This window comes from Plecotus auritus (genome assembly GCF_963455305.1).
Source record: "Plecotus auritus genome assembly, chromosome: 6".
NCBI classification, from domain to species: domain Eukaryota; kingdom Metazoa; phylum Chordata; class Mammalia; order Chiroptera; family Vespertilionidae; genus Plecotus; species Plecotus auritus.
The window spans coordinates 34,383,884-34,406,229 of record NC_137773.1 but is presented as its reverse complement, the minus strand read 5'-3'; the positions used below and the strand labels follow the sequence as shown (position 1 = coordinate 34,406,229).

At 44.0% G+C, this 22,346-nt stretch overlaps 1 pseudogene across 1 annotated transcript; it reads right to left on the bottom strand.

Annotated features, from left to right (window-relative positions):
* Positions 1-19,424: 19,424 nt before the first annotated feature.
* Positions 19,425-20,070, bottom strand: LOC308251235 (peptidyl-prolyl cis-trans isomerase B-like; annotated as a pseudogene). Its single transcript has one exon. The product of its transcript is annotated as a peptidyl-prolyl cis-trans isomerase B-like (transcript).
* Positions 20,071-22,346: the final 2,276 nt, after the last annotated feature.

Genomic DNA, 22,346 nt, shown 5'->3' with positions numbered 1-22,346 from the left:
AGGAAGTATGTGTCTATCATTTTACTTTTGTTCTAATCCCAGAGGTTTCCCCACTTTGCTTTCTTCCGCCTCCCTAATCTATCACCAATGGGTTTCATGTAACCCACCTTTGATAGTAATGTATAAAGCAAGGTGAAGAACTGCCATTCTCCAGAGCATTATCCCAATCCTTTGAGATTCTGCTTCCCGGCAATTGTTGACAGTTTGGCTCCAATAAACTCACAAAAATTCTTTACAGGTTTGAGTTATTTTACATTAACAATGCCTATGATCAAACCATGACATCTATGTACTCTAATTTGCTAGTTTTTGGCTGAGGTCACAGTGTTTAGAACAGCCGTGGGCAAACTACAGCCCGCGGGCCGGATCCGGCTGTTCGATCCAGTTCTCTTGCTCTCCCCTCCACTCCTTTACTTTGAATTTATATTAGTTCACACAAACACTCCATCCATGCTTTTGTTCCGGCCCTCTGGTCCAGTTTAAGAACCCATTGTGGCCCTCGAGTCAAAAAGTTTGCCCACCCCTGGTTTAGAATAATTAAAGAGTTTCTTTGCTTTTAGATTCCAAATAATCCTATATAATAAAAGCCTAATATGCAAATCAACTAAACGGCGGAACGACTGGTTGCTATGACATGCACTGACCCCCAGGGGACAGACGCTCAATGCAGAAGCTGCCCCCTGCCTGCAGGCCCTGACTGGCAGTGGCAGGGGCGGGGCCAGTGAGCGAGCGGCGCCAGGCCAGCCAAGGCGGGTGCCAGTGGGGGCCCCCAGATCACCCCGCCAGTTGCCCCACAGATCAGCCCTGATCGCCAGCCAGGCCTAGGAACCCTACACGTGCACAAATTTTGTGCACCGGGCCTCTAGTAGAAATATAATGCAGAATATGTGTTAGTATCTCTGCAACGAACCATTATTTCACTTTTTCCAAATTATGTTTTTTTTTGTCCAAATGATGCTGGACCTATGTCCATAGGCAGTTCCTAAACAGTGAAGAAGAGTGGAGTTTAAGAAAGGAGGCATCTAGATCTGAAATGCCTGCATTCAAACCTGGGTAATCCTATCTAATAAAAGGGTGATATGCAAATTAACCATCACTCCATCACAAAGATGGCTGTGCCCATAGCCACAAGATGGCGGCACCCAGTCCCCTCAGCCCCGCTGGAGTACTCCAGTCCTGGGGGGGTGGCCACTGAGAGCAGGCAGTGTGAGCGGCCTGGTGGAATGCTTGCTTTGTCACCACGGCAATGAGGCAAGCGTCCCGCCCCAGCCACAAAGGGCCTCTGGGCCACGGAGACACTCTGGGCAGCGGGTGTGGAGTGACCAGGCCCCGCAGCTACTGGTGCACGGATTTGTGCACAGGGCTACTAGTAGCAACATAATGGCTATTTTATCTGATGAAGGCTTGAAAGCATCTCAGTACAACTTGTGGAGCAAAGAATAGATGCAGTATTTACCTAGCATTTAAGGTATGACTATCTCCCTTGTTGATTGTGTATGACCCAGGAAACTGCTTCAAAAGATCTACTTCTGCCAATAAATATCTGGATGACCTCAGCCACGTTATTTATTTCTCCAAGTCTTCTTTTTCTCATCAGTAAAAGAATCCAACATTTTCTAGGGATTATATGTGCTTAAAAGCCTATGTTGGATTAGAGTTTCTTCTTTGATACTTGTTGGTACATGCCCCTCAATTGTCTGAAACAAAATGAAGTGATTTTTAAAATTGAACTAGAAGCTGTAGATACATTTTTTCCAAAGTTTAAGGTGATATCACTCAGTATTGGAAATTCGTTAAGAGTCAATACATTCAAAAAGAAGAAGAAGGTCTTTTGGTTGGGTTGCCAGTTTTTGCTCAGTCTCAAGGAAAGTGTTTCTCTCTGTCTCTCCCCCTTCCTTCCACCCTAAAAATCAATGGAAAAAATATCATTGGGTGAAGATTAACAAAACAAAACAAAAATTAGTGAACAGTTTCAGAAGATGAGAAAGAGTAAGATGATAATAATAATGATTACAAAAGAACTTTCTGAGGAGATAACATGAGGGGTTCAAGCTGACTGATCACACACAGTCTCTGGTACAGAAGAAAAACAGTGGGAAGAGTATTCCAGAAAGAGACAACAGTAGTAACAAGTCTCTTAAGACCTAAATGGTCTTGGCATGTTCACAACACAGACATAAGGACCCCATAGAAGTAGTATAATGTACGAGGAGGAGGTGTTACAAGGTAAGTTGGGCAGGTAGGATGTATAGGAAGGGCCTTGGAGATTGTGGTAAGGAATTATTAGATTTTATTCTAAATTCATTGGGAAGCCATTGAATAGTTTTAAGTAGGAGAGTGACTCAATCTGACTGCATGGTCAGAATCTTAGATAAGACCAAGTCAAGAGGCAGAGTTTTTGTTAACAACAACAATAAAAAACCTCAGTGTTAACATCTTTTTACTTACCTTCCTTCCCACATTTCCTGCCAGTTTTTTGCTCAGTTACTCTACTCCTTGAACATTCATACCTCCTCCCATCTCAGGCCTTAATTCTTCCTGGCACTATTCTTTTTTAAAAGATATTTTTACTGATTTCAGAGAGGAAGAGAGAGGGAGAAAGAGAAACATCAATGATGAGAGAGAATCCATAAGACCCTGGAATACAGGGCACTGAGTTGTGCTTATACATAGTTCCTACGTATTTCTGTTTTAGTCTTAAAACTAAAAGTGTACATAAGAAACATTGAGAGCCAGTGGGTAGTGGAGTGCTAAATTGCATTGATAATAGTATTCCAGGTCAAAGGACTACCATCTGAGGAAGTCATAAGGCTAGAGGAAGAACTTAAAAGAAGTCTAGATTGTCTGAAAGGCAGGGAGCAAAGAGGAAATGGGGCATCAGATGGGTTGAGAGACATGCAGGGTCCAGACTATGTGGCCATGGTAAAGATTCTGCCCTTCATCCCAAGGACAATGGAGAAGTCATTAAAGGGGAATGATAAAATGGTGAGGATACTGTATCCCAGAGATCAGGTAATATTTGGGAAGGGTTGGGGATCAAGCCTGCAACCTGGGCATATATACCCTTGACTGGAATCAAACCCAGGACCCTTCAGTCTGCAGGCCGACGCTCTATCCACTGAGCCAAACCAGCTAGGGCCTGGCCCTATTCTTTAGACTTCCATAAGGCTTTCTCTTTTCCCTCTTTTCAGATTTTACTGAAATTCTTCTTCTTAATTGAGGTAGGAGTTTGTTTGGACATACCAATATTTTATATTTTAAATGAATATTTAGTGGATGTAACTCAAAGCCAAATTTGGCCTATTTTTATCCTAATGACTTTTGTAAAATAGCCACCATTGTAAATGGCATAGTTTGATCATTTTAAAATGCTACTGGAATTATATTCAGTTCTCTATTGAAGATGCACTCTAGGCATAATATTACAAATCCCTCTTTTTATTGAAGAGTTTACATTAAATTACTCTTTTCTGTAAACTTAATGATAGAAAATGGAATATTCAACTAGCTGATACAAAGCCTGAAGAAGACCAACCTTGCCCAAATATCACCTGATCTAGGGGATACAGTATCCTCACCATTTTCTCATTCCCCTTCAATGACTTCTTCATTGTCCTTGGGATGAAGGGCAGAATCTTTACCATGGCCACATAGTCTGGACCCTGCATGTCTCTCAACCCATCTGATGCCCCACTTACTCTTTGCTCCCTGCCTTTCAGACATTCTAGACTTCTTAATAAATCTTTATTGTTCAGATTATTACAGTTGTTCCTCTTTTTTCCCCCCATAGCTCACCTTCACCCGGTTCCATCCCCACCCTCTGCCCTTACCCCCTGCCTCCCCCGCCACTGTCCTCATCCATAGGTGTATGATTTTTGTCCAGTCTCTTCCTGCACCCCCCACACCTCTTTCCCCCCGAGAATTGTCAGTCCACTCCCTTTCTATGCCCCTGATTTTATTATATTCACCAGTTTATTCTGTTCATTAGATTTTTTTATTTACTTGATTTTTAGATTCACTTGTTGATAGATATGTATTTGTTGTTCATAATTTTTGTCTTTACCTTTTTCTTCTTTTTCCTCTTCTTAAAGAATACCTTTCAGCATTTTATATAATACTGGTTTGGTGGTGATGAATTCCTTTAGCTTTTTCTTATCTGTGAAGCTCTTTATCTGACCTTCAATTCTGAATGATAGCTTTGCTGGGTAGAGTAATCTCGGTTGTAGGTTCTTGCTATTCATCACTTTGAATATTTCTTGCCACTCCCTTCTGGCCTGCATAGTTTCTGTTGAGAAATCAGCTGACAATCGTATGGGTGCTCCCTTGTAGGTAACTGTTTTTCTCTTGCTGCTTTTAATATTCTCTCTTTGTCTTTTGCTCTTGGCATTTTAATTATGATGTGTCTTGGTGTGGTCCTCTTTGGATTCCTTTTGTTTGGGGTTCTCTGTGCTTCCTGGACTTGTAAGTCTATTTCTTTCACCAGGTGGGGGAAGTTTTCAGTCATTATTTCTTCAAATAGGTTTTCAATATTTTGCTCTCTCTCTTCTTCTGGCACCCCCATAATTCGGATGTTGGTACACTTGAAGTTGTCCCAGAGGCTCCTTACACTATCTTCATATTTTTGGATTATTTTTTCTTTTTGCTTTTCTGGTTGGGTGTTTTTTGCTTCTTTGTATTTCAAATCTTGGACTTGATTCTTGCGATCCTCTAGTCTGCTGTTGGATCTCTTTATATTATTTTTTATTTCAGTCATTATATGCTTAATATCTAGTTGGTCCTTTTTTATATCCTCGAGGGTCTCGCTAAATTTATCGGCCTTTTCTAGGAAATTCTTGAAAAACCTTATAACCGTGGTTTTGAACTCTATATCCAGTTGTTTGCTTTCCTCCATTTCTTTCATTTGTGACCTGTTTCTTTGTCTCCGCATTTTGGCTGCTTCCCTGAGTTGATAGAGTGGCTTTGTGTGCTAGGTGTCCTATAGGGCCCAGTGGCTCAGCCTCCCCAGTTACCTGAGGTGGACACTCTTGGTGCACCCCTTTGTGGGCTGTGTGCACAGTCTTGTTGTAGTTAAGCCTTGATTGTTGTTGGTATCACTGGAAGGAATTGACCTCCAGGCTAATTGGCTGTGAGGATCAGCTGTGTCTACACTGGGAGAACTTCTGTGCTGAAGACACCCTTATGAGACTAGACTTGCAAAATCCTCTGCGCTCAGCTTGGATGAGGCCGAGTCTCAGGGCAGAGCAATCAGCAATGGCTTCATAGGGCGGAGCAAATAGCGATGGCTTCCTGCCCTAAGAGGACACTGGTTCTTAGTGTCCTGTGGTAATCGCTGCAAGCACCTCTGAGAGAAAGCTGCCCTCGAGTTTCGCCCACTGCCAGACAGTCCAGTTTCTCCCCGAATGAGTCTGGGTCTACAGAGTCCTGCCCAGAACTGGAGTTCAGAGCAGTTGGGAGCTTTTGTCTCCCTCCTGATTGAGAAAGCCAGCCGCGTACTCAGTTGCTAGCCCTCTCTGCGTGCGCACGCCTCAGTACCTCTGCCTTCCGCAGCTCCTGTGAGTCTCAGTGTGCTTTTCTCTTTCCTTCTAGTTGTAGAATTTCCACTCAGCCAGCCTTCCTGTGGTTCTGGATGATGTCCATTTTGTCTTTTAGTTGTAGTTTTGAAATTGTTGTGCGAGGCAGCAGTTTAGGTGTTTACCTATGCCGCCATTTTGGTTTCTCTCCATTCTAGACTTCTTTAAGTTCTTCCTCTAGCCTTATGACTTCCTCAGATGGTAGTCCTTTGGCCTAAAATACTATTACCAATGCAATTTAGCACTCTACTACCCACTGGTTCTCAATGTTTCTTACGTACACTTTTAGTCTTAAGACTAAAATAGAAATATGTAGGAACTATGTATAAGCACAGCTCAGTGCCCTGTATTCTAGGGTCTTATGGACCATTTGAGCTAACCACCTCTTTTTACAGAATTCATTGAGTACAAGTCACTTTCAAAATAAGGTGACTGAGAAGCTGAGCAGAGACTTTAAGAAGAAATTGAATTAGAAAGACAAAAATCAGAGTCCTGAGTATACCAAGGAAGATGGGCCCTGGAAACTCCCCCTGTTTTGGCTTGGGTAACCCCAAATGAGCTATATAGCATAAATAAATAAATCCTCACAATAGCAGAAGTCCTGCTTCAAAACATCTCAATCTTTGAATTTAGATTAAGGTTATTTAGGATTTCTAACAGCCCTAGTTTCCCACAAAATACATACTAGTATTCTCTGGAGGAAGACTACCTTAGGCATTACCTGAAATTTTTTTAAAAATATTTTTTTTATTGATTTTTTACAGAGAGGAAGGGAGGGGGATAGAGAGTTAGAAACATCGATGAGAGAGAAACATCAATCAGCTGCCTCCTGCACGTCCCCCACTGGGGATGTGCACACAACCAAGGCACATGCCCCTGACCGGAATCGAACCTGGGACCCTTGAGTCCGTAGGCTGACGCTCTATCCACTGAGCCAAACTGGTCAGGGCTGAAATTTTTTCAAATACAATTTCTGAAGTTCAATAAAAATTCAACCAAGCAGCAGAATAAATAAGACAAAGGGATCACAAACAAAGAGGAAAAAATACAATGTAATCAAACTCACATGGGATGCAAAAAGTAAGGTCATAAACACAGAATATATGTTTAATATGTTCAAAGAGGTAATAGGCATAACTGAAAGTTTTGGCAGGAAACTTGAAACTTAAAAAGAACCAAGTTGAAAAATACATACTGAAAAATACAATAATCAAAATGAAGAACCCAGTGATTTGTTTTGTAGTTGTACTTAAAACCAAAGTGCTATATATGCTTCGAGTATTAAGTGAAAACAATACATTAACAAATAACAAAACTTAACAAAAACAGTACAAACTTCATGTTGTGGGCCATGGGGTCTCCCCACTGGGCCTGTAGTTCAGTGGTTTTAATAGTACAGTAAACCCAGTTGTAGAGAGAGTTAATGAATTGGAACATATGTCAGAAGAAAATATCTAGGATAAAACTTGACAAAACAAAAGGATTTCTTTTTTAAATAGAGAGGAACCAAAACAATTCAATCATGCGAATGTATGAACAAGTCTCACTGAAGTGGGTGGAGGGAAAAGATGCTGACCCAAGTAACTTTGGAAATGAAAGAAGTCTGTAAGACTGAAAACAAAAGAAACTGTACATACACACTGTTCTTTGGTTGGTAAAGTTGTGTCCTACAGAATACAGGTTAACAATTCTGAATTTGCTATACCGTACATGCACATGGGAATTGAATAATTACGTAACTGAACGGCAGATAATTGGAACAGGTTTCTCACTGTTGAAGAGGGAATTTACAGATAAGCAGGGGAGGAAGTTAGAACAAGCTGTGTGTTAACATTAGAGACACTAGTATGGACTCATATTTAGCTTAATATAGAAACATATGGTTACACTACCTGTATGATAGTTACACATATACTGTAGACTCTTTATAGGTATGCACATATACACAGGTTAGTATACACATGTTATTGCTCTGTCAGATGACAGAGCCAGGTCTTGATTTCTAATACCATTATCCAATACAAGGAACCAGGGCTCCTCAGAGAAATTATTGATCCTAGGACTGGCACAGAAAATAATCAAAATAAACGTGGTGGAGGATGTTGTAGTACCATAAAATAATGAGGTGCTTAAAAAACACATACATAAAAACAACAAACCTGAAAGAATGGTGTTATATCAAAGGAACAGAAGGAGCCAACTGAAAGAGTTCCCAATGGCCAAAGCTGGGACAACTTGAGCAATAAAATAAGGTTATAATGCAAAATTGCATTATAACAAAGTATAAAATAAATGTCCACAACATATATAAATGATTAAAGAACAACATAAATGGGAAAGAAGAGATAAAACCCCAATGCAGAAGAATTCCAAATAATGTATGTATACACTAGAGGCCCAGTGCACGAAATTCATGCATGAGGCGGGGGGGGGGGCCGCCTCAGCCCAGCCTGCACCATCTCCAATCTGGGACCCCTCAGGGGATGTGTAACTGCTGATTTAGGCCTGATCCTTGGGATCGGGCCTAAACCTGCAGTCGGACATCCCTCTCACAATCCATGACCACTGGCTCCTAACTGCTCACCTGCCTGCCTGCCTGATCGCCCCCAACTGCCCCCCCCACTCACCTGGTCACCCCTCACTGCCCCCCCCCCCCCCGCTGGCCTGGTCACCCTCAACTGTCCCCCCTCTGGCCTGGTCACCTCCAACTGTGCCCCCACTGGCCTGGTCACCCCCATCTGCCCCCCTGCCGGCCTGGTCACCTTCAACTGTCCCCCCCTCTGGCCTGGTCGCCCCTCACTGCCCCCCTCTGCTGGCCTGGTCACTCCTCACAGCCTGCTGTTCATTCGTTTGGTTGACCCTCACTAACCCCCCTGCTGGGCTGGCTGCCCCATGCAGGCTGCTGTTCGGTGGTTACTGTGAGGGCATCCTGACCAATTTGCATATTATCCTTTTATTAGTATAGATTCTGTTCTTAAAGAGAAGTATAACTCCTACTCCTAAGTGTGGGCTGTGCATGGTGACTTCTTTCCAAAGAGTAAAGTGTGGAAAGGGGAAAAAAGTAACTTTATAGTGGAGGAGAAAACCTGGCAACAACTACCTCAGTCAAATGATCAAGGTTCAAAAGTGGTAAGTCATGCTGATAGTGTGATATGACATGATAAAAATGGCACCTTACTTCTGTGGTTTCCCTCCCAAATGTCCACAACCTTATCCTAATCATGAAATGAACATCAGCTAAGAGGTGCCTAAAAACATAAGACAACTAAATGTAACAGAATTCTGGATAGGATCATGGAATAGTAGGAGGGCACTAGGTAAAAACTAAGGGAATCTGAATAAATTATGGACTTTAATATATTTTATTGATTTTTTACAGAGAGGAAGGGAGAGGGGTAGAGAGTTAGAAACATCGATGAGAGAGAAACATTGATCAGCTGCCTCCTGCACACCCCCTACTGGGGATGTGCCTGCAACCAAGGTACATGTCCTTGACCAGAATCGAACCCAGGACCTTTCAGTCCACAGGCCAACGCTCTATCCACTGAGCAAAACCAGTTAGAGCTGAATAAATTATGGGCTTTAGCTAATAATGTATTAATATTGGTTCATTAATAAATGTTGACTGAATAAAATTATGTCTGATGAGATTTAAAATACATGTAGAATTAAAATATGTGACAATAGCAGCATATTAATTGGGAAGTTGGCAAATGCAGTATTCAGGAGGGAAAGTATATAATTGCCTATGATTTGTATTCCACCAATAATAATAATAATAATAATAATAATAATAATAATATATTTTTATAGCTAAGACAGACTTCTGTAAACTGGAATGTCAGTTTAGTCCCTAGATAAATAAGGAGTTCCTGCTCTTGGAAGTCCAAGCAATGAATCTTGCTTTAGTATGTCTTAATACTTACCAATAACAAGCTTATAAAACATAAACTTTGCAAAGACAACCTTCTCTAAAAAAAAACAAACACCTCTTTAGGTTTCCAGCTCTGCTTCTGAATTTATAAATTTCAACTTACAACTATTAGAGAAACTAGGAAAAGTGGAGTGTACTTGTGTACTATTTCTCCCAAGAACAGAATGGAAATATTAAATTCTCAACTGCAACATTATTGCCATATTGTATCACAGACCTGGTACCAGTTAAATGAAGCAAGATATTGAAATAAGGTTTTTAAAAATATCTCATAGAACACAGGGATTTGTGTGTGTTTTCTCCTGGAGGTAAAGATTGAGTGTAATATTTCAATCATACCCAAAAGAGCATGAGTTAATATTTCAAAGCCACTTAAACCACCCATTCAGAAACAGTAATGCTAATGTTCAAATACTTATGCTTCATAGGCAAAACATGGTACCTTAAGTGAGTGTATTGTGCTCTCTTGTACCACTGACTTACGATTCTTCCAGCTCAGATAACCAGAAAATCACTATTTAGCAGGGGAACACTAGCAATAAAGTCTTTATACTCATAAGCCTTTCATTTTTATTCACACACAAGCTTTATTTGCTCATGAATAAAATTAAAATATCCACCAACATCAGTGATTAAGGGATTAGCAACATGTCCTTAACTGATTGATTGGATTGCAATTTCTTGTCTACATTATGTGTAAAAGTCAGAAGCTTATCTTGTTATTTCTAGAAATGATGAGTGCCTTCAATATAAATTTTCCACCTCAACCATAATGAAACTTATATATCCAGTTTTCAATCTCGTCTTTTAATGCTTCTTAAAAGTGTTTTGAGAGCATGAATAAGGTCAGAGAGGAATCACATTATTTGAAATGCAGTCTACTCATTTAGTGCCCTTCTTCCCACTATCACTATCCCAGGCTATGGAAGCAGAAAATCAGGTTCAGACAAAAGCTTAGACCCTTCAGAGTGATTTCAGAGTTAGGAAGGGATGCTCAGGTACCATGGTATGTCCTATTGACACTGTAGTAGCTGGGAAGTGGTGAGGATGAGATACAGGGAGGAGAGCTCATCACCTACCACTTCTAACCCCTGTACCCCAACCCAACTCTTGTTCTCTTTATTTAAAAAAAAAAATATTTGTATTGGTTTCAGAGAGGAAGGGAGAGGTAGAGCGAGACATAAACATCAATGATGAGAGAGAATCACCCACCAGCTGCCCACCCCATGCCCAACACTGGGGATCAAGCCTACAACTCGGGCATGTGGCTGAGAAATGAAGTTAAACACAAACAGGGGCCTGGCTGGCATGGCTCAGTGATTAAGCATCGACCTATGAACCAGGAGATCATGGTTCAATTCCCAGTCAGGGCATATGCCTGGATTGCGGGCTCAATCCCAGTGTGGGGCACTCAGGAGGCAGCCAATCAATGATTCTCTTTCATCACTGTTTCTGTCTCTCCCTCTCCCTTCCTCACTGAAACCAATAAAAATATATTTAAGAAAAACACCAACAATAAATCACAAATTCAACCAAGTAAATTTTAACACCTAACTGGCTTTATTAAGCAATTTATGAATCAGGCATCATTTCATCTAGCAATTACAAGGGCACTCTGATGAGATAGTTATACAAAATGGAAGATTTTTATAGGCAGACAAAGGGTGGAGCTAAAAAGTTAAAGGAGTAGATTAATTCAGGCAGGGACACCTTCTTAGGAGAAGGCATAATGTTAGTTGAAAGAAGAAAAAACAGATGAGACTGGTCAAGAGATTTTGAAAATAAGTTGTATTTTAAAATGGTAATAATAAAAAGACCATGGTCCAGTTTTAATGGAAAGATCAATGAAGCTGAATAGATACATCCGAATCTGATCGTAGAGGAGCAATGGAGTGTGAGGGTGGACAGGCAGATGTGGTGGGAGGCAGGATGTGTGGGGCCTTGCAGGGTGCCAGGAATTCTTATAGAGGCTGAACCCCCTTCTTTGTAGCCCCCCCCCACTGGAGACTCCCCTTGCTAGGCACAAGTGAGGTCTAAGCCCTGAGGCACCTGCTGCAACGTATTAACTGCATGTAAATAAGCCACGCAGGCAAAGTCATGTAGTATGTGGTCAAGCCTCATTGACCTGCTGCATAGAGAGTTTGCTCTTGGGAAGCACTGAGGTTGCTGATACCATATCCTGGCTGAGCTTTCTCTCCCCTACTCCCATCTCACCTAGCCTAACCCCAGGATCCTGGCTGCTTGTCCAGAACAGATGGTGGGAAATTCTGAAGACAGGTGCTTCTCCATCCACATGGTGTTCACGGCCTAGAAGAGTGTAGTCTCTACCGGCCACTTTAAAATGGATAGTGTCTGCTCAAGCCTTAAAATGGATAGTGTCTGCTCAAGGACACCTGCACGGCTAGGGGAGGAGGTCTCAGGGGCTTGGAGGATCAGCAGAAGGCTCATGTGGAAGCCCCATAGACTGGATGCGGCCACCTCCTGCTATTGGAACACTAAGGAGCCATATGACTTTGGGCTTGTGCCTTCACTTCAGTAGTCAGCTTCAAGCCCCTATTCTGTAAACAAGTTCCCTATAGTAATAAACAACCTGAGAGGCCATGTGAGGCTTAAATAAGCAAATGTATCCAAAGGGTTTATCCCAGCTTGACAGAGAGGAGGTGCTCTGTAAATCACAGTTATAATTATTAAAGCCTTTCTATTCTCCCTCAGCCTTTTGGTGTGTGGTGCTTGGTGCCAGGTGCTGAGCAAATGTGCCTGGCACCTGTGCAGCAAGACTTCAGGGGCTACAGGTTGCCATTATTATTCCTGTTATTGCCATGGCCTCTACCCTAGACACCCAGAATCTTTGTGAGAAAAGGCTTCCTGCGCTGGTTCTCCTGTCTGCATGAGCTGCTCAGAGGATGGAAAGCAAGCGGGCGAGAACCTGGAGCAGGTGTGGTTATTCCCAGAAATGAACACAAAGCCTGGCTTTGCCCTTCTGCCTTCCAGTGTTTGCAAACTCTACTTACAGGAACGTCTTTAGCCTGGCCCTCAAGAGCTGCTGGGCAGGGTAGATGAGTCATCCTGAGAGCCCAGGAGCCAGGCTTGGTGACCACTGTGCCCAGTCCATGACCACGTGAGCAGAAGTGTTGACGTTTTGCTGCATAGCAAGCAGAGCAATCCCAAGCCACCCCAAGTGGGCTGTGCGTGGCCTGAGTGGAAGACAAAAAGATCTTAGGTTGCACACACTTTTAGAAATGTCAGACATTTTTTAAAAAGCTTAAATGGATATTAGGAAAAATAAAATGCATTGAAAGGTAAAGCTATGTTTAAATAAGAGAGTCATTTTAATGTTAATATAAAAAAGTATAAAATTAATAATGGCACAAGTGATAATCATGACGGCAATAATTGTGACAATGGTATGGGGCTGGCTATTGGGAAGTGCTATTCTGGGAACTGGAATTCTATGCCACCTTTTGTAAAGTGAATAAGCCCTTTGATTTGTCTTTTTCTATGGGTTTTCTTAATGAGTAGGGACAAGGTGGGGAATCCTTTCAATTTGTCAAAGCCAAAAGAGGCTTTATCAAAAGCTTCCAACAATTGGCGTTTGAGTCTGTAGACAGAATGAATTTTTGGCTGGTATGACTGACTTGGCATTTTCTTAGTTAGGTCACATGAGGGAGGAGATGTCTCTGGCCAACAGGTCAGATTATGTGGAAGAGAATTGTCCACCCAAGTTTGGTGATGAAGCACTGCTGATGTGATAAAGTGACTTGGCTTCTCCTCATGAGTTGTGGAATCTAAGTGTGCCTGGCTAGTGACACGTCCCTGGTCTCTGTCCTAGTGGGGCTCTCTGTCCATGTGCTCAAAGATCCTCACTGTCTTTTATACAAGACAAGGGCTGTAGCAGCCATTAGGCATAAGAGGAAGGAGGGGTTGCCTCACTTTGTGCAAGAGGAGTGAGGGTGAGACCAGAAGTGAGGATCGACTGGTCCTTAAAGGTAAGTGTTTTCCAGGTGGGGACAGGCCTTACAAAGGAGGGAAGGCATGGATGGGCAAAGGCACAAAGGCTGCCAGCACAAGAAAACCCAAGCTGTGTGTCATGAAGATTGAGGGGCTTTGAGAGCCAGATGGGGAAACCGACAGTGAGGCTGGCAGGGCTGTTGGGACTGGACTGAAGAGGCCACAATTCCCCATTGGGTGGTGAACATGTTTCTAGGGCAGTTATCCAGGCTCTGGCTCATCAGTATCCTTCTCATCTTTAGATCGCTGCTCTCACGGAGTCTGTAGGATGCAATGAGACCCCTGCAGCCTCAGCTGGGGAGTTCTGTTCTGGGGCTTAGGATTAGTTCCTGTCGATATGCATCTGATCCAATATGCCTGATGGCAGGTTTGATGGGATTTGACAGGTTAGGTCATTTTAAGTCCTTTTTAGGTGGAAGGGGGAAAGGTCACTAACGGGGAGGCAGGAACAAACCAGACTTCTTGTCTGGCACATCATGGCTGTGACAACTGTCTGGCATAGGACCCTCACAGTCTCACTGGGTCAGCCTTTAGATCCTGGTGAGGAGCAAGGGCTGGCAAACTCTGGGTATGTGTCCAGTCCAGTAAGTCACTCCCCTGGTCACTAAGAGGGTGGATCTTCCCAAGTCTTGAGAACAATGCTCTTTGTATGAGCTGAGCTGCCACCACCACCTGAGAGTTTCTAACTGTGGGTTTGGATACAGCCTCAGGCTCTCCAAACATCAATGGCAAATTCAAAACCAAGACTGAACCTTGATGTAGAAAACCTCAAAGAAGTTGGGGTGGAGTGGGAACAAGACTACCTGGGATGGTGTAGCTGATACTTTAAGAGCCAGGGTCTACCTGCCTTCATCAATCCTTTTCCATTTCCCTGATGAAAGTTTGGATAATCTGGGTAACTATGAAACATGTCAAATTCCCAAGGCAGATGTTCAAGTATAAGCAAAGCTTGTAAACACCCAGCTGTTGTTGGCAAAGTGAGATTTTTTCCATGTCTTACTGTAAATATTCATGAGCATGTGAACTCTGCTTATAGTACATATCGGGGTTGGTTGTCTCAATATTACTGGTCTTTGGTTTCCAGATTTTGACGTGTGTTTCTGGTGGAACACTGGCTTTTTAATGTTAGAACATTGGGCCCTCATGTCAAAGCCTTGGCTTATGAAGTGGGGAAAAAGAATCAGTTTTAAGGGCGGCTTTGGAAAAATGTTCAGAGAATTCCAGCATGTGTGTATATGAGTGTAACCATGTGAACACAGATGTGTGTGTGTGTGTGTGTGTGTGTGTGTGTGTGTGTGTGTGTGTGTGTTTCTACAGAGCAGGCTTCCTAATTCCTCCCTCTTGTGGACCAAATCACTCCAGTGGCTCTCATTAGAATGAATTAGAAGATGCATTAGAGGCATCCTAACAAGATCTGAGAGACCAGGTCAACCATATGACCTTGAGAGAGTTGATGTTGTGAACCCATTGGAGTGTGTGGGTCAGGGTGGGGGTGAGGGAGCTGGGCAGTTCTGAGTTCTCCTGGGCATATCACCAAGCTTGGGTGGTTCCCTTGGCCTGCATTGCCCCCATTCCCAGACTGGCCAGGCCAGACCAGCCCTTGACCAGGGACTGGTATTTAGGGTCCAGCCAGCCAACTTCCCTGGCATGGTTGGTTGTCCTCTTATAACAGACTCACAGAAGAAGTCCCCACTCATGGCCTGGCTTGGCATGGATGGAGGGATGTGGTGTTACAAGGAGCACAGGGAGAAAGAAGAATCCAGAACTATGGCAGAGTAGGGCAGGTGCTTGTTGTAGAAGAAACGAAAGCAGAGTGCTGTTCCTTGGACTGCTGCTGTCAGATCCATTTCACCTCCTGCTCTGGTTGGCATCACAGGGCAGGCTAACTGCTCAGGCCACCTTGCCTTCTGGCTATGTTTGGCCAATGGGAGGCACTAGTGGGAGACTAGAGGGCAAGAAGTAGGAAGAAGCCAGGGCATGTCTGCCCTTCTCTGTTTAGGGCAGTACCCAAGGCAATGGCTACATCTCTCCTTTGGTTCCATTTTTTATAAATAGCCTTGCCCTCTGTGGTCTCAGTTCCTGTCTGGTAGCCTTGGCTCAGGGCTCGGGTAATGCCTCCTCTTTCCTGTATCCTTCCAGCTTGGGGTGGTAGAAGATTCCTGCTATTGCTAATCTCTGGGTTGCCTCATTTTCCCTTATGTGGCCTTTCTGCTCTTTTAAAACTGCTATACCTTGTTCTCTGTACCCAAACACATCTATTACAGTACTCCAAGTTTTTTGACTGGTTCTTGGCTGATGAAAGGCCCTCCCTCACTCCTCCTCATCACTCTTTCTTCCATCTCCATTTTGCTGAGGAGTCAACATCTGAAGAAGTGAGCTGGTTGTAGTATAGGCAGAGAGTACAGTAGCCTGCCCAGTTCTAGTATTACTCTACTGTGCATATATAGGATATTTTGGTGTTTGGTGTTTTGGGGTGGGGAGTTTCATGAAATGCCCGCCCATTGCCACTCCTATCATGGTGGGACCTGAAAAGTTATTCCTGTACCCATGTTCCTTCCTTTAACATATACTGAGCACCTCCTGGCAGCAAGATGACTCTGTGTTGATGTTGAGAGTAGGGACTGGGGCCAGAGACAAAGAATCAGGCCCTGCCTGCCCTAAGCCCACTGCACACTGAGAATGCTGGGGCACGCACACAAGTGAGGGTGACATGAGGCGCCACCCAAGGAGCAGGCACAGAGAAGTGTGGAGGATGAGAGGCCTCCTTTGGCACAGGGAATCAGGGAGGGCTTCTTAGAGAAGGTGGCATTTGGCTGGGTTTAGAAGAATTGGTAGGGTGTGGAGAGATGATTATAGAGATGTTATTCATGAAAGACATTGAGAGGTTAGAAGTGGAGTCTAAGGCTGCCAGTTCCTCTGAATAACTGCAAATACCCAATTGCTCATCTGTGTCTTAGTGAAGACTCCCAACCCCTTTCCATGGAGGAACTAGACTGCAGAAGGAGTCAGCCTACCCCCTGAGGAACCTTGGATAATCCCTGAAAGGTTGTAATATGCAAGTGCAGAATTTCAGAAGGTCCCTGTTTAAGGCTGGATTACCCTCTGATGGAGAAGCCTACCTGGGATTGAATTTGCTTTCCATATGCCTGCTTGGGGAGAGTGACAAAGGTAAGTTTGGAGGGGAGAAGAGTGGAAGAAGAGTAAGGTCAGGTTTGGGCCCCTGGGGTGGCCTGGGGAGAGCATCCCAGTGGGTCTGGACTGGCTTAAGGCAGCCTCAGGATATGGGCAGATTTACACTTGTTAACCGTTGACAGTCCATTCTGTGGGCTGGGAGGGCTGCAGGTGGAGACCTGTCTTAGAGGATGGACACCCCTTCACAGTTCCCAGGATATGGCAGAGAAGAGACTGGTGGATCTGGACAGACAAAAAGGAACTCTCTCTCCCTCTTTCCCTCCTACCCGCCCACCCCCTCTCCTACTTTGGAGGGATGTCAGAGGTGTCATTACCAAGATAGAGGGTGGGATTTGAAATATATCATGGATTTAATAATGGAGATTTGTTGGATTTCATCTTGCATGCCTCAGGCCCCTGAGACCACCCTATGTCCAGATGAGCATATGTGTGAAGACAAGGATATATGTCCACAGCTCTGGGGCCAGGAAGCTGCAGCTGGTGCTAGGTTAATTTCCAAAATTAAGCTGTAGTCTCTTTGCATAAAGTCCCCAATAATTAGAACAACCATTGAGCTGTGGCTTTTTAAAGAAGGAGATTTTTCACTATATTTCCAATTCTACCTTGGTTGCTGTGGACCATTTCACAGAAATTCAGAGCAGGAATGAACTTGAAGGGGCACCCAGGGCCAGAATCCCTAGCACTACAGTCTCTTTTATGCAGTTCAGCATAAGGAAAAATAAACAGAAAGAAAGACCTCCTGGACTTTGGATATACAGCCAAACACCTGGAGAGCAGAGCACAGGCCTGGAATGCCAAGAATGCAGCACCTGTTGGCAAGCTGTCGACTCAGAGGACAGTATGGGCTCTGAAGACAGGACTCCACACCTGGCTTTACTGTCTGCCTCAGAGGGGGCGATTGTCAGCTGGTGTTGTGGAAAGATAGTGGACTTTGAGGTCATATAGATTTGGCTTCTAATCCCAAGAGACACTGGGCAGTTGGGGTTGGGAGTGAGAACTTAAGAGAGGGAAGGGAAAGAAGCCAGCAGAGGGTTTGCCATCCAGCAGGTTCACTCTGTGGGCAGCTAAGGGTACAGCAGAGTTGAGAGCTCTGGGAGACAGTGTATAATGTGCTTAGAGTAAACACAGCCAAGGGGGTGAGGGACATGGGATACTGATCCTCCAACTCCCATCCAAGGGTTGAGGGCTGATGCTGGTGGTGGCAGGGTGTTAACTTTCCGGTATTCAGGCCTGCTCTACTAATGGACTGAGCGGACTTCACTGGCTAAAGAAAGCCCTGGGACAAAGATTTTCAGGAGCTTGCGTTTGGAAGCCATGGGATGGACCTGAAAATGGCCAAGTGTCAACAGTGACTGTCACAAGTACCAAAACCCAGAAATTCTTGATCTGATCAATTCATTGACACGAACCTGCTGGGAACTCCTCTCCACCAGGGGATTTATTCTTACCTGGGACTTGGGAAAAGATCATGCTAATGCCAAGGAATGAATGACTCAGGTAGAATATGGCAGGTTGCTAAGAGCTTGGGGCAGGCAGGCCAGATACCTTTCTGCAGGTGTGATCTTCCAGCCAATATGAATACTGTCTGACTAACCGTGCACTTGTGTTCAGCCAACTTACTCGACACACAGGCTTGCCGGCTTCCTCCCGTCTCTGTAGTCCCAGGAGAAAGGTTTCGTGTCTGGCTCTTTCTAATGAAAAACTCTTCCTTGACCTTGAGAACTGAGTACCAGCCCCCTGAGGGAATCTTGGAAAACACTGGCGGGGCGGGGGGTGGGGGGGGGGGGAGAATAGGAGAATGGAGATTGGAAAGTGAGGGAGGGTAGTAGTTTGAATGTGGAGTCTCTTCATTTAAAACATTGTTGTCTCGTGCATTGAGAGTGTCAGCTCTCTCAAGGTACTGTTTCCATTAATGGACTGATGATTTTCCTGGGAAGTGGGCTTAGGTTTTGATGTGACTTTCATGTTTAAGATACAGAGATGGAGCCAAGGCTTGTGCTTTGGCTATGCTTGCAGCCTTTCATCTCCACCCGGCTCCCATCTGTTTGTAGCTCAAGTATTACTCTGTGCAACTGGCACTTTAATGACTCTCACTTTACAAAGATTTCAGGCCAACTTAATGCTTCCCAAGGCCAAATTCAAAGCTGAAAACTCAAGGATGACCCAGCAAATGCCTAATTTTCCAGAAATAATCTGTATTGCTCAACTTGTCCCCTCACATCTCTCTCCCGGATCAACATAGCTGTCAAAGTCATTCTCATATTGTGCAAATGACAACTATAATTGCAGATGAATGCAATGGGGCTACTCTGAGAGGAGAATCTGTTTGGAGAATATTCACTTAAAACATTATTCTATGAGGTTGCTTTGTATTTTATCCCTATATGAAGAACAATCACAAGTCTTAAAGTTTCTCAATCTGATCATTAGTGTCAATTTTAAATGGGTATAACTTTCTGCAGGGTATTTTTCTTCTTTTCTTAAAATCTTTTTTTTTTTTTTTAATTAAAAAAACCCACCATTTTTTTTAAATTGGTCAGCATTGGTAGAAGTTTGTTACAAAACTGGGCCTATGGAATGTGAGAGGCGGGTCCGCTCTGTCAGACATCGGCACTAGGGCTGGTGAAGCACAGAGCCCTGTGGAGGGCTGTCTTCACCCCCCTCCAGAGAGGGCAACAGGCCCAAACGCAGTCGCTCAAGAGGGAACTGTCCCAGGGGCCCTACTCCTTGGCAATGGCAAAGGGCTTTTCCACCTCGATCTTGCCACAGTCTGCAATGATCACATCCTTCAGGGGCTTATCCAGACTATCGTCTTGGTGCTCTCCTCCTTCCATACTACTTCCACGCCCTCTAGAACTTTGTCGAACACTACGTGTTTGCCATCCAGCCAGGCTGTCTTGACTGTTGTGATAAAGAATTGGGAGCCATTGGTGTCTTTGCCAGCATTGGCCATGCTCACCCAGGCCCATAGTGTTTCAGCTTGAAGTTCTCATCGGGGAAGCGTTCACCATAGATGCTCTTACCTCCAGTGCCATCTCCCCAAATGAAGTCTCCGCCCTGGATCATGAAGTTCTTGATCACATGATGGAATTTGCTGTCTTTGTAGCCAAATCCTTTCTCTCCCATAGCTAAGGTCACAAAATTATCCACTGTTTTTGGAACAGTATTTCCAAAGAGACCTATGACCACCCGGCCTATGTCTTCATCTCCAATCCGCAAGTCGAAGTACACCTTGACGGTGACTTTGGGCCCCTTCTTCTTCTCATTGGCCGTGGAAGGTCCCGGCAACAGAAGGAAGACGATGGAGCCCACGATCAGGGCGGCGAAGAAGAGAAGCTTCATGTTCTGCTCCGAGAGGCATAGCATCCACGGGGAATTTCTGACTGGTCCTTTTCCATTTTTTTGGCATTCTCATTAAGGTCCTTGAAGGTCTCACTAAGCTCCTCGGAGGTCTCATCAAGTTTCTCGGCGGTTTTTAGAAGATTCTTGAGTAACCTATAAATGTGGTTTTGAACTCTATGTCCAATAGTTTGCTTTCCTCCATTCTTTCATTCGTGACATGTTTCTTTGTCTCCACATTTTGTTGCTTCCCTGTGTTGATGGAGTGGTTTTCTGTGGTAGGTGACCAGTGGTTCAGCCTACCACCTGAGGTAGACACTCTTGGTGCACCCCTTTGTGGGCTGAGTGCAAAGTCTTGGTGTAATTAAGCCTTGACTGCTGTTGGTACGCTGGGAGGAATTGACCTCCAGGCCAATTGGCTGTGAGGACCCGCTGTGTCTATAATGGAAGAACTGCTGTGCTGGAGACACGCTTATGGGGCAGGACTTGCTTCAGTGGGGCTTTGGTGCTCACTGAGTCTGCCTTTTGAATGTGTCACTTATGGATGTGAGTAGTTGAAATCTGGTGTCGTCTCACACTGACCACTAGATACACTGGCTTCTGGATCTCCAATGGGGTGCAGGTCAGCTACTGTCTGAGTCCACCCAGCAGGAGCTACAGCAAGAACTACAGTTTTCTCCTCTTTGCTTGGGGTTTGGAAGTTTTGGAGCTGTCTGACCAGACCTGCAGTTTGTTAGGTTAAGCTGCAATAGGGCAGACCATTTATATGCAAAAGCTGCTGCCTGGAGCTTGGGTGGGTTTGTAGATTGTGCGGGGCGGGGTCTCAGGGAGTCACTAGGCTAGGGTGTGGCAAACAGCGACAGCTGCCAATCAGCCATCTCTGCGTCTCCACGGTTCCAAGTCCCCGCGTCCTGCACCCCAGCACAGTAAACAATGATTGCTGTGCGAACCTCTACAAGAAAGCCACCCTCACTTTCTGACCCGATGGCAGACAGTCCAGCTTCTTCCTGTAGGAGTTTGAGTCCCCAGCGTCTCCCCAGAAACTGGAGTTCAGAGTTTGAGAGCTTGTCTCCCTTCCGGTTGAAAAAAGCAGGGCACCTAGTCGCCCGCCGCCAGCCCGATTCGCGTGCCTCCATACCTCAGCTTTTCAGCGCTTGTGCATGTCTCAATGTTCTTTTCTCTTTCATTCTACTTGTAGAACTTCCAGTTAGCCAGCTTTCCCGTGGTTCTGGGTGATAGACGTTTTGTCTTTTAGTTGTAGTTTTGAAATTGTTGTGCGAGGCAGCAGTTTAGGTGTTTACCTATGCCGCCATCTTGGTTTGGTCTTAAAATCTTTATTGTTGAGATTATTACAGACGTTCCTCTTTTTCCCTCCATAGCTCCCCTCCACCTGGTTCCCACCCCACCCCAGGCCTTCACCATAGGTAATGCATACATGCATATAAGATCTTTGTTTGATCTCTTCCTGCCCCCTGCATCTCCCCTTCCCTCTGAGAATCATCAGTTTGTTCCATTTCCATGCCTCTGATTCTATTTTATTAACCAGTTTATTCTGTCAATTAGATTTCTTACTTGTTTGATTTTTAGATTCAATTGTTGATAGATATGTATTTGTTGCCATTTTGTTGTTCATATTTTTTATCTTTTTCTTTTTCTTCTTCTTCCTCTTTTTAAAGAGTACTCTTCAGCATTTCATATAATACTGGTTTGGTGATGATAAACTCCTTTAGCTTTTTCTTGTCTGTGAAACTCTTTATCTGACCTTCAGTTCTAAATAATAGCTTTGCTGGGTAGAGTAATCTTGGTTGTAGATCCTTGCTATTCATCACTTTGAATATTTCTTGCCACTCCCTTCTGGTCTGATAGTTTCTGTTGAGAAATTAGCTGACAGTCATATGGGTACTCCCTTGTAAGTAACTGTTTTTCTCTTTCTGCTTTTAAGATTCTCTCTTTGTCTTTTGCCCTTGGCATTTTAATTATGATGTGTCATGGTGTGGTCCTCTTTGGGTTCCTCTTGTTTGGGGTTCTCTGTGCTTCCTGGACTTGTAAGTCTATTTCTTTCACCAGATAGGAGAAGTTTTTTGTCATTATTTCTTCAAATAGGTTTTCAATATTTTGCTCTCTCTCTTCTTCTGGCACCCCCATAATTCAGATGTTGGTATGCTTGAAGTTGTCCCAGAGGCTCCTTACACTAACTTCATATTTTTTTATTCTTTTCTCTTTTTGTTCTTCTGGTTGGATGTTTTTTGCTTCCTCATATTTCAAATTGTTGATTTGATTCTCAGGATCCTCTACTGTTGAAT